This window comes from Colias philodice, chromosome 25, assembly GCF_061535455.1.
Source record: "Colias philodice isolate Cphi_HAF_F1 chromosome 25, ilColPhil1 Martin Lab GWU primary, whole genome shotgun sequence".
Classification (NCBI taxonomy): domain Eukaryota; kingdom Metazoa; phylum Arthropoda; class Insecta; order Lepidoptera; family Pieridae; genus Colias; species Colias philodice.
The window spans coordinates 7,422,474-7,438,866 of record NC_143110.1 but is presented as its reverse complement, the minus strand read 5'-3'; the positions used below and the strand labels follow the sequence as shown (position 1 = coordinate 7,438,866).

Sequence of the window (16,393 nt, the reverse complement as noted above, 5' to 3'; positions counted from 1 at the left end):
TCGATCGTGTAGTTTTTGAGTAAAATCGTAACAAACAAAACAAACACACAAACAAAAATTCTATTCATATCTTATTTATTTACGTCACAGTTTCTAACCACTGATCAACCATAAATAATTATAGACTACAAGCCCGCATAGGAAAAAAATATGGGTCAAATGAACCACCAGGGGACATATCTAGAACGATAGAAGAGCAAAAAATAATAAGATTCATCACTATGCCGTCACTTGTAAGCTGTCCAACTGAGTGCAGATGAGAATTGAAAAGTACAGGTAGACTCGGTAAATTTTGGTCATATATTTTTGTACGGCATTCTTAACCATCGATAGATCCATTAAAAATAATAAGAAACCGCTCAGTGCCGTACAAAAATGGTGGTCCACCAAGTCGGAATTTTTATTTAATTTCCGAGAGTTACCGGGGGTAAATTTGGTCATTTGACCATGTACGGCATCTGTGTCATACTGTTGCTATACTGCTTTTAATCCATTATTCCGCAACGCCGTACAAAAATCATGGGGACAAGGGGAAAAAATCGAGAGTTGCAATCCCCTCTCTTTCCCCACTCCAGGAGGTCATTTGACTAAGTACGGCTTCGGTTCCAAAACATTATCTAGCACTCAAAAGTACTATTAAAAGCAATGCCGTCAAAAAATAATTGTTCTTTTAAATGTATACCAATAATCATCTTAATTTCATCGAATTCTTGATATAAAGAGCTGTAAGGTCATTTGAACCTGTACGGGAACTTTTTTTTTAACATGATATTGTAAAATTCAATTGTTGTATAGTATTGCCGTTCAAAAGAAACCGTTCTAAAAAAAGTTATAGAGAAATGCAAAACCAGAAATTTTGTTAAAGTTTAAACATCGTAGATTAATGAAATATAATAGTTTTCTACACTTTATTCGTTGTTTTAAATAGTATTAACATAGATAAATTAGGAAAAAACGATGCCGTACATTTTTGTGCAGACCACATCTTTTAGGCTGATGAAAGCGACGAAAGCTACAATTTTAAGGGTGCTTTATGGCCATTTGATACAGTACGGCATTAACATATTTTTACCCAACTACGGCAAAGCAAAAGGAGGGTTATGGTTTTGACAGGTCATGTATGTATGTTCATCTATTCCCTCGTAACTTCTAAACTACTTATCAGAATTCGACAAATGACATATCATTAGAAGCGTCTGAATTGTTCACTGGATAACCAGCGACCAGCTAGCTAAAGGCTATATGGGGTTTCACAAAATCTAATGTGGCGCTCTCTAGCGGACAAAACATACAGAGTAAAAAAATAAAGTTAAGATAAATATGCCGTGTTTGGTATCATTTGAAAGCGCTTTACTTGTACATTTTGAATATGTATATATTACTAGCATTTGCTTGTGACTTTACCCTTTATTCATGGGCTGATTGCATATAATTCACATCTTTTCGTTCATAGCTTTTTTATTAGTTCATCAATTTAACGGAGTCCATTCCACCTGATTCCGACTTTCCAAGGTGATAATTAACCACCTCGAGCTTCTTAATATTAATGTATATTTATATTTTACTAGCGGTCCGCCCCGGCTTCACCCGTGGTACATATGAAAAATAGATGTTGGCCGATTCTCAGACTTACCCGATATGCACAGAAAATTTCATGAGAATCGGTCCACCCGTTTCGGAGGAGTATGCAGACTAACATTGTGACACGAGAATTTTATATATATAAAGATTATCAAAATATAAAGAAAACATTTCGTTATATGGATTTTTTTCTTTTTCAGATTTTTCCCCTTTGAACCAACGAAAATGTACGGCACATGAAAAAATATTATCTATGCATAAAATACTTTAAAAATAAATTTATTTCGTGTTGTGTCAAATGACCCCCTGGAGTGGGGAAAGAGAGGGGATTACAACTCTCGATTTTTTCCCCTTGTCCCCATGATTTTTGTACGGCGTTGCGGAATAATGGATTAAAAGCAGTATAGCAATAGTATGACACAGATGCCGTACATGGTCAAATGACCAAATTTACCCCCGGTAACTCTCGGAAATTAAATAAAAATTCCGACTTGGTGGACCACCATTTTTGTACGGCACTGAGCGGTTTCTTATTATTTTTAATGGATCTATCGATGGTTAAGAATGCCGTACAAAAATATATGACCAAAATTTACCGAGTCTACCTGTACTTTTCAATTCTCATCTGCACTCAGTTGGACAGCTTACAAGTGACGGCATAGTGATGAATCTTATTATTTTTTGCTCTTCTATCGTTCTAGATATGTCCCCTGGTGGTTCATTTGACCCATATTTTTTTCCTATGCGGGCTTGTAGTCTATTAAAAACGTATACCTATATCAAAATTTTAATCCGCATGCCTCTAAAAGTGTGCATGACATTATTAACCTTTATAAGCGTTCAGAAAGTTGCAAATTAAACGGAGCCAGCCTGTTGCGAACTTTTAATGCGGTTTCTGAACTAATTTTCCGTTAAATAAATTGACGGGAGCTATCAGTTTTTGACGTTTGCATCAAATTGGAAACAGTTTTAATATGCAGGTTGGTTTATATTAGATTGGCTTGATTTTTATATCATTTCTTAATTATGAACTCTTATTCTCTATGTATTAATGTTTTATGTCTGTCATGTGAATAGTTGTATTTATTAGTAATATTCTAACATTCAAGAAGAGAAGCCGAGAAAAATACATTATTATTAAAAATATATTTTTTCATTGTGTGAAAATTCAATGGCACAACTTCCACGAATATATTTTAACAATGATTTGCTTTACAATACAATATTTTTTCACAAAACTGCGTTAGAATTTTGATATTTTAAATTAATCAACGAAAAAACAAAAGCCTTTCGGTTCTACACATTAAATTGAACTAAATTTATTTAACTGTTTGGTTTTCATTTGTTTTATTGAATATCTGGCAACCAAATAACTATAGCCAGATGGATTGAGAAATAGTTTTTCATAGATAACAAAAAAAAAGAGCATGCGTGCCGAGCACACGTATCAGAACTGAAATTTCTTTGGCAATTTATTTATTTATTTATTTATATAAGGCACAGTTACAGGATATAATCCAAAAACATTTACATCAACTTACTAAATTAAACAATATTAAGATTACAACCCAATTAAAACTGCACACAACATTTAAATCATTACAATAACATAAAAAAGTGAATACAGTAACTACATACCATCATTAATTATTAAGTCAAATGTTTTATCAATATATCACACAAAAAGTACTCATTAAAATAACAAAAATAATTTAAATTAATTATAAGTAAACTTGAATTTTATTCATCATTTAAATTGATATCTATTTTATTTCTAAATTGATACAAATTATATAGGAAAATATCATTATTGTTACAAATCTCATTATAAAGCCTACACATTCGGATCAAAGGGCTGTTCTGAGAGACCATGTTTTTTGTAGTTGGCAAGGCAAATAATTTATAGGACCTTTTGGACCGACTTGGAACATTAATATTTATTTTATCTAATAAATTCTCATGCAGGGCACCATTGACAATCCTGTGAATATAACAAAGATCGGAGTTAATCCTCCGATTCTTCAAACTTTTCATGTTAAATTTTAAAAGTCTGTCATCATACTCCTTAATACTATTCCTTAAACCTAATCTAATACACAATGATCTTACAAATCGTCGCTGGATTGCCTCAATTCTATCAATATGTATATTATAATATTGGTGACCATACCGACGAACAGTATTCAAGGATGCTTCTTAACAAGAGAGTTATAAAGAATAATCCAAGAAGATGGACATTGAAATTGTTTGGCAACTCTGAGTATAAAGCCCAGAGCTCTGTTTGCTTTGCTACAAATGTGGTCATAATGGTTTCTAAATGACAATACCGAATCAAATATTACTCCTAAATCTGATACCTGATCAACTCTTTCTAACACGAAATTTGAGATTCTGTATGGAAACTCAATTTTATATTTACTTTTGGAAAATGTTATCACTTTACACTTATTAATATTTAGTTCCATACAATTATCTATACACCAATCATGAATTTTATTTATGTCATATTGTAATAATTTACAATCATCTACGCTTTTTATTGCACGGTAAATTTTAAGATCATCAGCATAAGCCAAACAATTACTCTCTATTATATGTAGAAGGTCAGCAGGTTGCCGTGTATTCCAAGATGAACAGCTTTTATTAATAGAATAATATGATAAACGCGATCAAAGGCCTTAGAGAAATCTGTATATAGGGAGTCAACCTGCACCCGCTCCCCAAAACAGGAACACAAATACGAAGTATATATAAGAAGATTTGAATTTGTTGATTTACCTGAAATGAAACCATGTTGATTAGGATTTAATTTGTGTTTAATATGTGCGTATATATGTTCATAAACGAGGCTCTCGTATATTTTGGCAAAACAACTAAGAACACTTATTGGACGATAGTTCGATACACAACTTTTGTCACCAGATTTATAAATGGGAGTGATTCTAGCTATCTTCCACAACGAGGGAAAGGTCCCCTCAGAAAGGCATTTATTATACAATAGTGAGAGAGGTCTGACTAGGGCCGTAGCACAGAGCTTGATGAAGATTGGCGGAATACCGTCTGGTCCAGCACATTTGTTAACATCAATAGTTCTAAACCTTCGTTGAATGTCATGATCCGAGAGCCTAACATGGGATAATGAGAAATTTGCTCCAGAAAAATTAGGTGTGTAGTCACTAGTAACGCAGTCAGAGTATACAGAAGAGAAATAATCAGCGAAGAGATTAGCAATGTCTTCCCCGTTACTAGCTTTCCTATCTCCAAAATACATGTTGCTGGGTAAAGTATTTGTTATTTTTTTTGTTTTAGTATATTTCCAAAAAGATTTAATATTGTGTATTGAAAATATCGTTGCTCTATGACGTGGCGGTATTGTCATGATGCGACCTTGAAATTTTACTCTCAACGCGCTCAATGCTTAAAAGGCGGTAGTGGTGTAAGTATATACTTAAGGAATGAATTTCTAATCAAATTGAAATTCACAGAATTTTCCATTTAAAGAAACGAAGCTTTTTATTCTACCGCAAAAACTAAGGTCATTGACCATGTTTATTGACTTATTTCGTACTAGGTTTCCGCCCGCGGCTTTCCGGGACTGCGTCATTTTCTCGGGATAAAAAGTAGCCTATGTCCTTTCTCGGGTATCAAAATATCTCCATACCAAATTTCATGAAAATTGGTTCAGTAGTTTAGGCGTGATTGAGTAACAGATAGACAGACAGAGTTACTTTCGCATTTATAATATTAGTATGGATTCATAAATGTAATTAAACTAACAATAAACACTGAATATTGTTACTAACCGCAAATAAATTGATAATTCCAACATAATAGCTGAAAATTAAGCACATTTTAATATAATGTGCGTAGTTAATACCAACCCTTTGATCGCAATGATGTTATTATGTAAATAGCTGACCTGAAAAACATTGGCTAGTAAACCCTTATCACTTAGGGTTAACTAAATGATAATTAATGTAATTCTTGTTGTACACATTCACTATTTTGAAGAAAAACATTGAAGCCCTCCACATGATTTTATATTTATACTATTTTTCTTTCTGCGATTTCGTTGGCACTAACGAGAAGATTTATACAAACTTATTACCTATACGTGTAGCAAATTTAAATTTAATTCTCAAAAAATATTTCATAGTGGTCACTGGCAACTTATTCTAATAAAACTATACGATGGAAAATTTGAAATCAGTTATTTGGGCTCTACGTTGATAATAATTATGTTAGTGAATTATCATATCAGTTTTTCATTATATATTAATTGTATTTAGGTAGTTATAGAAATAATGAAACAAACTTCTCTTTGACAGATCTTTGCTGTATCAGCTATTTATTTGGAAACAAAAGATGACTCCAAAGTGAATATTCTAACAGTACAATGTACCTACTAAGCATAAAAAATAATTTGTATGTATGTTGTTAAAATGTTACAGTAACTTAATGGAGACCGTGTCAAAACTGCAATGGTTAAACTCCGTTTAATTTAATTAATATTTGTGGTTTAAACAAAGTTTAGATAACATCTTTAATCTCGAAGGTAAACAACTCTTTATGCAAGACTTGGTTCAAAAACCCTTATGTTTGCAGAGAGGGAGATTTTTGTTTGAAATGTAATGAAAAATTAAGAAAATTAGCTTAATTTAGAAAGTTTAAACCGTTGTTTTACAAACGTCGGTTTAAAATAATTTATGGATAAAAGATAAAATTGTGATTTTCAAGTATCATTATGATTATTATGTTATTAAATGTAATAATTAAATAAAATAATTATTTTAGGACATTTTTCACACACGGCATGATCTGATCCCATACTAAGCTTTTCGCTTGTATTATGGAAAGCAAATGGCTGTTAAACACACATAATATGTGTTTAATTTTAATTATTAATTTTCTGTATTATCAAACTAAATTATTATTTTATATATTCATGTCGCTTTTCGCGCTTTTTAATTATAGTTTTCGTAGTAAAAAATAAGCATCTTGCAAAATATTTCTGCCAAGAGTCTTGCCAACATGCTGCAAACTAAAGAACTGCAAAATTATTTGCAAGCTATTCTCAAATAGGTCAGATTTGTTTATCCTGTATTTGAATATTATACAAGTTTTGAACATTTTTGTATCAATATAAGCACTAGTTTGAACATACATTAAACAAGTATGTGTATAATTTTTATCAAACAAGTTTATAAGGCACCATTTTTAGAGCTTTTTAAACGGAATTCGTAAATTGACAAATTCGATAATATTACTTAGACAATATTATTTTATACAAATATTAATAAACATAAGTGTTTGATTTTACGCGGTTTAATGTACTTTTAAACGAACTACTAACTTTTTAACGAATTTTAAGCGCGATTTCTGAACCCTCGCTGAAATATAATACAATCAACAAATCACGATTACAATAATTTTAAAGACAATTATTGACTTTCATACCACATAGGTATACAATATACATGTATTCTAGACGGTAGGATTCACGTGAACTCGAATCAAATATTTGAACAGAGGACGCGTTGTTGCGTGAAGCTATGTTAGTTTGCGCATGTGTAATGTACATACTGGTACGGTTGGCAAATAAAGATAGGGATGGTAGGGTTAGCAACGAAATGATGATTCGTTTTATGAGAAAAAAATCAAATGCGGACTGAAAATAATGCGGAATTCGAAGCATTTGCTATAAAAGTAAATATTAAAAGTTTAATGCTGTTCTGCTATGAGGAAAGGTATTTAGCAATTAGAATTTATAGGTTCAGATATGCTTAAGAGCAAACAAAAGAGCCGTTTTTCCATACAAACATAGTCCCCTGTTTCCTCCCTGGATTGCGTCACTAGAGCAATATATTTTTTACTATTAATCTATGGTAACTTTAGCCATGTGCCTACGTTTTCCTTCTCGTCATATCTAGGACAGATTCGACTCGAGAGGACGTCTAATAGGACAGATTTTCCGTCATGTTATAAAACGTAGGAACATAGCCTATACTTTTATCTACTAAATTATGAAAAAAGTAATTAAATCGGTCTAGTATTGGAGGAGGAAACAGGGGCTACGGAACGTCGAATTTGCGTAATTTTCCTAGGTATTTTCGACGAGCTGCAGTTGTCCATGTCGCGCTCTACGGGGAGGTAAATATTCCGCATTATATTATGTATAAAACATTATATGAATTCATATATAAACCATTTTAACATACAAAAACAATTACTTTCCTTACGGAAATTTTGTTGACGACGTACAAATCTAGTTTCGCAAGCATAACGAGTCCAAAAACTGGGTGATAATAAACTCCCATATATATTCATTAAAATTTAACCTTTCCGAATAATAAATTAGCCATATCTTGAAGCGATTCAATTCCCAACGCTATGCTAATGCGAAGATATGCTAAGTTGATTTCGGCACAATGCCAGCGTCACATTGCTCTAATATATTCAACTATTTTCCATATCTATATGTGAGAAATAATCATCATTTGTTTTGGAGCCGTGTTCTAGGTAAAGTCTTAACTCGTTAAATACATACAAGTTAAAGTTGGATAGTTATTTTAACGAGGTAATATAAGAACAGTAGGATTACAAGATTGTGTGCGTAGTTATAGTCTATAATATACCTAAAGAAGAAAAACATTTCTTTTTGAGAGCCTCTGTTGCGTGCGCTGTGTCTTTTGTCTCCATAAAAACTAACGCCGCGCAGGTGAACTGCGGGGCATAGCTAAGGGCGTGTCCACATGTACACGGCACGGCGCCGTCAACGCGCAACGATGCGATGTCGCGGCGCAGTGTGTTGCCGGGTCGTAGAAATTAACGTTGCCGTATCGTAAAAATTCACGTCACTATGCCGCAACGTTACAGGGCACGGCAGCCTTGGCAGAGAAGTGGCAGTCTGTAGCACAGTGTGATCAGAATTACCAGAATTCTGCGATTTTAGCAGAACATGAACCCTGATTTAGGGCTTAGCATAATACGCCGCACAATAGATAAAGTTGACAATTTTTAGCAGAATCTTAATAATCTTAACATAATTCAACATTTATTGTAAGTTAACTAGGTTTCATTGAAATAGTTGTGCTAGAAACATAGAAAAATCTATCATTTCCATTTTATGTAACGTTTTTGTTGGTGTGTTTGCCTTGGCCACCCTTCAGCAGAGCAGAAATTCAGGATTTTTTTAAATGTTTAGCATATTTTAGCAGATTAACCAAGCAACTAGCAGAATTTCTGCGGGGGTCATATTCTGCTAAAATCGCAGAATTTTGTTAAATCTGATCACACTGTGCTACAGACTGCCACTTCTCTGCCAAGGCTGCCGTGCCCTGTAACGTTGCGGCATAGTGATGTGAATTTTTACGATACGGCAACGTTAATTTCTACGACGCGGCAACGCACCGCGCCGCGACATCGCATCGTTGCGCGTTGACGGCGCCGTGCCGTGTACATGTGGACACGCCCTAAGGGATAGGAAATACGGGTATACACAGTTATGAATTTCAGGCAGTGTTTATGCGTTATGCATGTACAAACAGACACGTATTTTACAAACGACCCGATTAAAGGTAGGTAGGTAACTTATACATAGTACTTGTTAGATCCAATCATACGATAGGAATAAAAAATTCGCTCGGACCACAATACCATGTACTTTATATCGTCACCAACAGATGGCGCTACTGATTAAAAGCACCTCTTTAGCTCGCGCTTTCAAAGTTTTTTTCGATATCCTGATAGACTCGAGTCACTTCTACCAACGTATCTCTGGTTTCCCTTCAACACGTATAAATCTTTCGCCTTTTACTAAAGATTTCCGTGGAGGGGAACACTCAAATGAGTCTTTAATATTTTTGACACCTTGGATTTATCCAAGGTATATAAACGAACCAAAAATTAAAAAAATTATAATATTTTTAAATTAAATTGATAAGCAACACATTAGAAATGAATTTAAAAGACCAAACATTGTCCAGCTACAATTCGTTTGTCAAATATTTCAGCTGCTATTCATATTCATCGCACGGTCCAAAGGTCAATTCCTAAATAGAGATCGGAACATTGTCCGCACTGTTTCGGTCGTCGTTGTTACCTTCGAGTGTCGCCCAGTCGACCTTTGTACAATCAAGATATGTTGTGAGGTTCGTCGTGAATGAAACACCTGAATCTGTACTGTACTGACTGCAAACTGTAATGTACTAAACTAATAATAATAATAATAAAGGCGTAGGGATGTGACGACCCCATCGCCCCCGGTTGGCATATCTACAATAGATATCCCAACCGTGCAGTCAGTCACCCCGCAGGGCACCTTGTGGCGAGGTGTCGGGGAGTAGCGACCCCGCGGGAACCGAGCGCTCCCGGGGGAGGTCCCTGTCCTCACCTCTGGACTGTCCCAGTGGCAGTTCGGAGTGAACAATGACGAGGTTCAGGATCCCCCACCTCTGGCTTGCCTTTGTTGGCCGTCCAGAGTGGAGCCGCCAGAGCTATATGCTCGGGGGTGGAAGTGTCTAATGGCGTAATAGCGGGGAAACCCGCTCCGGGCCCGAGGGCCCGCGATGGTGAAACCGGTGCCGCACCTCTCTACACCCCTAGCCGTTCAGCTGATGTTGCCCCCTTATTGCCATTCTCGGTAACCTTTTTGGGAGCCCATCGACCGAACTGGCGAGTCACCGTCTGCCATTATTTTCAATTTTTAATATTGAAAAGGCAGACGTCCATAGTCCCCATAGAACCAATATACCAGTCCATCTAACACCACCTTCCATAACCCAGTTTTGTTTATTCCATTTTTCTGCAATAGTCCTACATTGGCCGCGGACTGCCCAGGGCTGTATCTCTATAGTGCAGTCATGGGCAGGCTGCGGCTGGTGTCCCACAACACATTAAATTCTCTAAAGGGCCTCTGCGTGTTGGACCTGTGTCCCCACGTAAGCCTTCCAAAGGACCGGGTATCTTCCTTCTGGTGGTACCCGTGTATTATGGAGAGAGACATAATAATAAAAAACACTTTATTGTACAATGCACAGATATACAATACAATAATATACAAAAAGAATCTTCACCGTACAAATTGGCGGCCTTATCGCTTTGAAGCGATTTCTTCCAGGCAACCTTGGGATATAGGAAAATGAAAAGATTGAAAAAGGTAGATAGTGCATATACAAGGAGTGAATACAAATAAATATAATAGATATGAGTAAGTTATAAAATTACATATAACATAAGAAAGAAAGAAAACGTGCAGAAGAGGAACTAAACTACTAATAGAAATTGTAATAATTGTAATTGTACTTGATTATTGTATGGACTTTCCTGTAAAAACTGTAGGTACTGACTCTCCTTTATTTAATTTATCATAATTATCTGTGATGATTGTAATACATTATTATACACGTATTATGTATGTACACATTACGCATACTCATGACATACTGTTACTACATTGTTACTATCGACTATCTAGAAAAGGACCGATTTTTTAAAAGATTATTAATATAAGTTTAGTAATAAAGTGTGTATTTAAATTTTATGTAAGCGTCAAACTAATAATATACATTGTTATTCAAATGAAAAAATAATATCTAAGTAAATCGTATGTCTAATTAATTCGTATTTTTCAAATTAAAAAACACATGTGTAAAACTTAATTGACAAAAGTAATTACGTTTCTATTCTTAATTTACCTTCCTATTTGCTATTGTCAGGTACATAAGCTTAACACTGCCAAGTTTCATCAATACGTTTAGTAGTTTACGCGTAATTGAGTTACAAACATACATCCATATAAACTTTCGCATTAAGTCGGGAAACTGATTAAAGTTGCTAATGTAAACACGATTCGATTGATAATGGTAATGAAAATCAGTTTCAGCTAGTTATTATTGTTATAGCTGATTGTTATTTGAAATATTAATAATCTTTACTAATATTATAAATCTGAAGAGTTTGTTTGTTTGTTTGGGAACTACTGGTCCGATTTGAAAGATTTTTTTTGTCTAAGATAGTCCATTTATCGAGGTAGACTCAGAGTTATATTATATCATCTCGCGGAGACCAACAGGAGCGGGGTACTGTGGGTAAAACCGCGGAGCACAGCTTTTCATCCGAGGCTTCGCCAAAATCACTCTGTAGGCTCCAAAGTTTCTAGACAGAAAAATCACATCATTAAAACGGTTCTTTGCGACGTGAAAAAAAGACAAGCAAAATACACTTTCACCTCTGTAATATTAAGTGATTACTAGAATCAAGGGAAACTTGTAATAAATTCTCAGCCTTCTGTGTCCTGCCAGACCGAGACATTTTCTTTCTTCGTCTCCACCGGGAATCGAACCCAGGACCCTAATAAGCTATGCTAAATGATTTATTAATACGTCTCTATATCAATCGTCCCGTATATAGTGTTAAATCTCAAATTCAAAATAATTTATTGTTAAATACAGGTGATAGTGATGGTATGAATATATTTATATCCTATGTATTTCGTTGAGAATTTTGCTTATTTCTTCAAATGTTATCTGTTGATAGTTTAATGGAAAATTATATAGAAAATCCATAATTAACTATTTCAATTTAATTCGCTTTTTCGGTCTTCAAATCTAGAATCTCTTAAAATCTTTAGCTTTAAAGATAAAGTTTTAACTAAATGGTGGTATATTATATGCGATTCTAGGTATCACGTTTTCGATTATTTTATTATACAAGAGCTATTTTAGTGAGTAAAGCCGGTGTGAGACGCGATTTAAAAATCACAGTTAAATAACATACTACTACTAGCTAATATTTCACTGTTATTTTTTCCTCTTCAAAAGAGGCACAAAAAGCTCAAAATAAAGTTTTGGTAATGCCACTCGCTGTCAATTAATGTCAGTTTATTTTGGCCGACGTTTCGTCTAGCCTTCGTTGAAATGTCGTTAATTTATTTTTGAATTGATTTAGTTCATATTTTTGTTTATGAAAATGATTTGAATATTTTGGAGAGAATATATTTACTGATATATTTTAGTTAGACACGCAGCAGCATTTCAAGCCAAGTTTTTATATTAGTAGAGATCTTTGTTTTATTCTAAGCCTATGTTTTTTATATGTATGTTGTTAAGACTATGTTTAATTTGTCAAAAAATGATCCGATTTAATAAAAAAAAAAAAACGATTAATATTGTTTTACTCACAATAAAAAAAACCTAATTCATATTTATAAAAAGTTTTGTTTCAAAAACAAGCAGAAACGTAACAACATTGTCTTAAATATCCAGTCTACACGGTTATGATGCATGCTTACCGATTGATTGATACGAATGACAGGTTTGGCTCTGTTGTTGATGTCATGTAAAATGTGCAGTGTAAAATCATCTCTGGCTTGAGTTAGTACCTAATCTGTGTTTGAGGCTTGAGCATGAAGTATTTTGTAGAATTCTATTCGATAATGAAGTAGTCTATATAAATCACTTTTTTATTTTCTTCAATGAAAGAACTTACGTTTTATTAGAACTTGAAATACAAAGATAATTCGGAGTGAACAAAAATAAGAAGTACGCGAAAGGGAACCGCAATTCTTTATTTAGCTGTGGACAGAGGCACAATAAAGTTGATTTTATTACGCCCTAACTAAGAATGGCTGACATGGAAATCTTCCTATGTCACATAAAAATCAATCAGAACATTATTGTTGTAGGCACAAGACAAATTAATTGTTTTTTTCGTAATTAAATGCTTTCCCAAGCTTTATTATGTGTTACAAAGCCTGATAAATTGGTTCCTTATTATTCTCATAAAATGAAAAGAAAATAGAAGCTATAAAAGTTAGTTCAATGTCAGTGCTAAGGTCAGTGCTATATGGCAGAAAAACGTCTGCTACACTATTTATTTACTCAATCTTACAACTCTACTTTTATTCTACAACAGCTAGCTTTTCGCCCGCTTTATCTAAAACCTATAATATTATAAAGCTGAAGAGTTTGTTTGTTTGTTTGAATGCGCTAATCTCGGGAAATACAGGTCCAATTTGAAAATTTCTTTCGGTGTTAGATAGCCCATTTATCGAGGAAGGTTTATCATCACGCTAAGACCAACAGGAACGGAGCCACGCGGGTTTAACCATGCGTCACAGTTAGTAAATTATAGATAAATACTAAAAACTCCCTCGAGAATCTATCTCTCGAGAGTATCTATTAAAAAAACCCCATCACGATCTTAATTTTAAAGATCTAAATAATTATTTTATTCATTACATATTATTTTATAAATCATCCATACTAATATTATAAATGCGAAAGTAACTCCGTCTGTCTGTCTGTTACTCAATCACGCCTTAACTACTGAACCAACTTGCATGAAATTTGGTATAGAGATATTTTGACACTCGAGAAAGGACATAGGATAGGTTTTATCCCGGAAATCCTACGGGAACGGGTTTTTCTTTGAAAACGCGGGCGAAGCCGCGGGCGGAAAGCTAGTAGTTAATATTTAAACATTACTGTAATAAGATTTTAGATGTTTACATAAAGCTTAGTAACCAAGTTATCTATACCCCTAATGCTACCTAAGATATTGAAATCCAGACCTTTAAGAGGATTGATCAGTATCTGAGGCACAGATAATACTAGATACTCTATCTGAAGCTAAGAAGATATTCACGAGAATTTAATCTCTGTGAAGATTTAAATATTATAAATGGAGAAACTATTTTTCATGTTCTGTTTTTGTAAGGCTTGACTGTGAGCTGGGTAATATTTTTTTTAGGTTAGTAACTAGATGATAGTTACTTGAATTATTTACGAACTATTTTCTCGTTGAAATAAAATAAACCAACAATTCTTTAAACATGCGCACATTATTTCAAGTAAAGAAAGTATTGAGCTGTTCAAATCTTATACCTAAATTGAATCTGCTTTTCTTCCAATTACATTATTATCCATGCCTGTCATTATTTCTCAGTAAACAAAATTTCATCTCACAATCATTGTCATTATTTTATAAGTTTATTTAATCAAACGATTCCCCGTTTATTCAAAGGTAGCAAAAACGTACAAACTGATCAAAGGACCCTTCTTGTAACTCGGTTAAAAACTATACGGAATTTGAAAGATAAATCAATAAACTGCTTGAAAGGGTTCGGTCCCTCTAAATTATTCATGGAGCGGGTACAATTTAAAACTAACCTTTGTTTGGCAAGGCTGAGGAGATTTTCTTAGGACAGACGACGGGGTTGACGACGCGGTTGGCGCAGTGGTAAAGTAACTGCCTACTGAGCCGACGGTCCCGGGTTCGATCCCCGGTCAGGGCAAATATTTGTGTGATGAACTCAATTATTTGTTCTTGGGTCTGGATGTTATTATCTATATAATATGTATTTATTAAATATTATATTTATCGTCGCCTAGTACCCATAACACAAGCCTTAATTGAGCTTACTGTGGGACTAGGTCGATTTGTGTAATAATGTCCTATAATGTCCTATAATAATATTTATTTAAAAAAAAAAACAGACAGGGCATAAAATCGTTTTATTTATATGCAGGTTACACTTGTGATGGGTTGTGTGCTTTATGAGACAAGTATTTTTTACATGGTATGGTCTTTTGAAAGACGGATAGGATCCTAGGATTGTAGTACAAATAATGTTTACTTATTCTGAGTAGAAAACTTCAAAAATCTTTCTTTCATGTTATCTATCTATACATATAATAAAATCGTAGGAAAGTCAAAACTGTACATTGAATATTTTTTTAAAAGAATACATAATCCATGATCTATAATCGATATAGAAGCCAAAAATATAGTTTTTAGAATTTTTGTCTGTTTGTCTGTTTGTCTGTTTGTCTGTTTGTCTGTATGTTTGTCCGAGCTAATCTCGAAAAGTACTGCATAGATTGACTTCAAATTTTGCATGAATATTACTAACAGGTCGTGTGAGGTTTTTTTAAACATATTATCATGCTATCACCTCCGGGGGAGGAGCTGTGAACCTTTACTTTTCTTACGTATTCCGTGTACTACGACAGCGTACAATCTAAAGGCTCATGTTTAAATGTTGTTTTTGAGTAAGCCATGCTATTATCTAGCTTTACACTATAAAAACTACGTCATTTACGTAATTTGGGCAGAGAAACTGTTTAATGAATCTTTGTACTATAAAGACAAATTTGATTCAGCGCCATCTATGAGATTTCGTAAAAATCAAATCAATTTACATGTTAACACTACTGAACACAATGTTAAAAATTAATAATTTAAATATAATTATGTTATTTATTTATTTAACTCTTTAACCCATAATAAATCTTCCCTTCCCTATAAGGTGCGCTTATATAATTCGTGTGAATATACTACATTTTTAAAAGTGAGGGTAGATGTATATTATTTTAAGTCAAACTAGACACCATTACAGTTAATCTAATATTGATTGTGTTCATTGGTTACATTTTTAAAAATCTTCGTGTTTTAATAATTCGATCACGAGGCGGGACTCTAATACAAAAAGGTTAGTTCGTTGATAATTATTATTCCTTCATCATTTACATGTTGTTAGTAAAAATATACTTTGACTGTTAATACTTTTGTTCAGTATTTATCTGTATGATTATTGCTTGGTAATTAATATATTTTCATGTCGTATACCTAATTATAAACATAAGTGTGATGTGAAACTAGCTGGATTTATTTTTACATACTCACAGTCTTATATTTTGTGTTAATGTTAAAATAGTATTAATAGTGTAAATCATAATATTTTTTCAAAGTTAAAAATATTTCCTTTTTTCTGATGGTGTTGCCATCGCATTAAACCGCGCTGTCGTTTCGT

At 33.7% G+C, this 16,393-nt stretch overlaps 1 protein-coding gene and 1 non-coding gene across 2 annotated transcripts in view; both read left to right on the top strand.

Moving 5' to 3' along the window:
- Positions 1 to 16,393, top strand: part of LOC149477496 (uncharacterized) — a 202,496-nt gene that overhangs the window by 53,216 nt on the left and 132,887 nt on the right. The gene's annotated exons all lie outside the window — the stretch shown is intronic.
- On the top strand, positions 9,353 to 9,468 carry LOC149477500 (U5 spliceosomal RNA). The gene has a single exon (XR_016317699.1). It is a non-coding gene; the product is annotated as a U5 spliceosomal RNA (small nuclear RNA).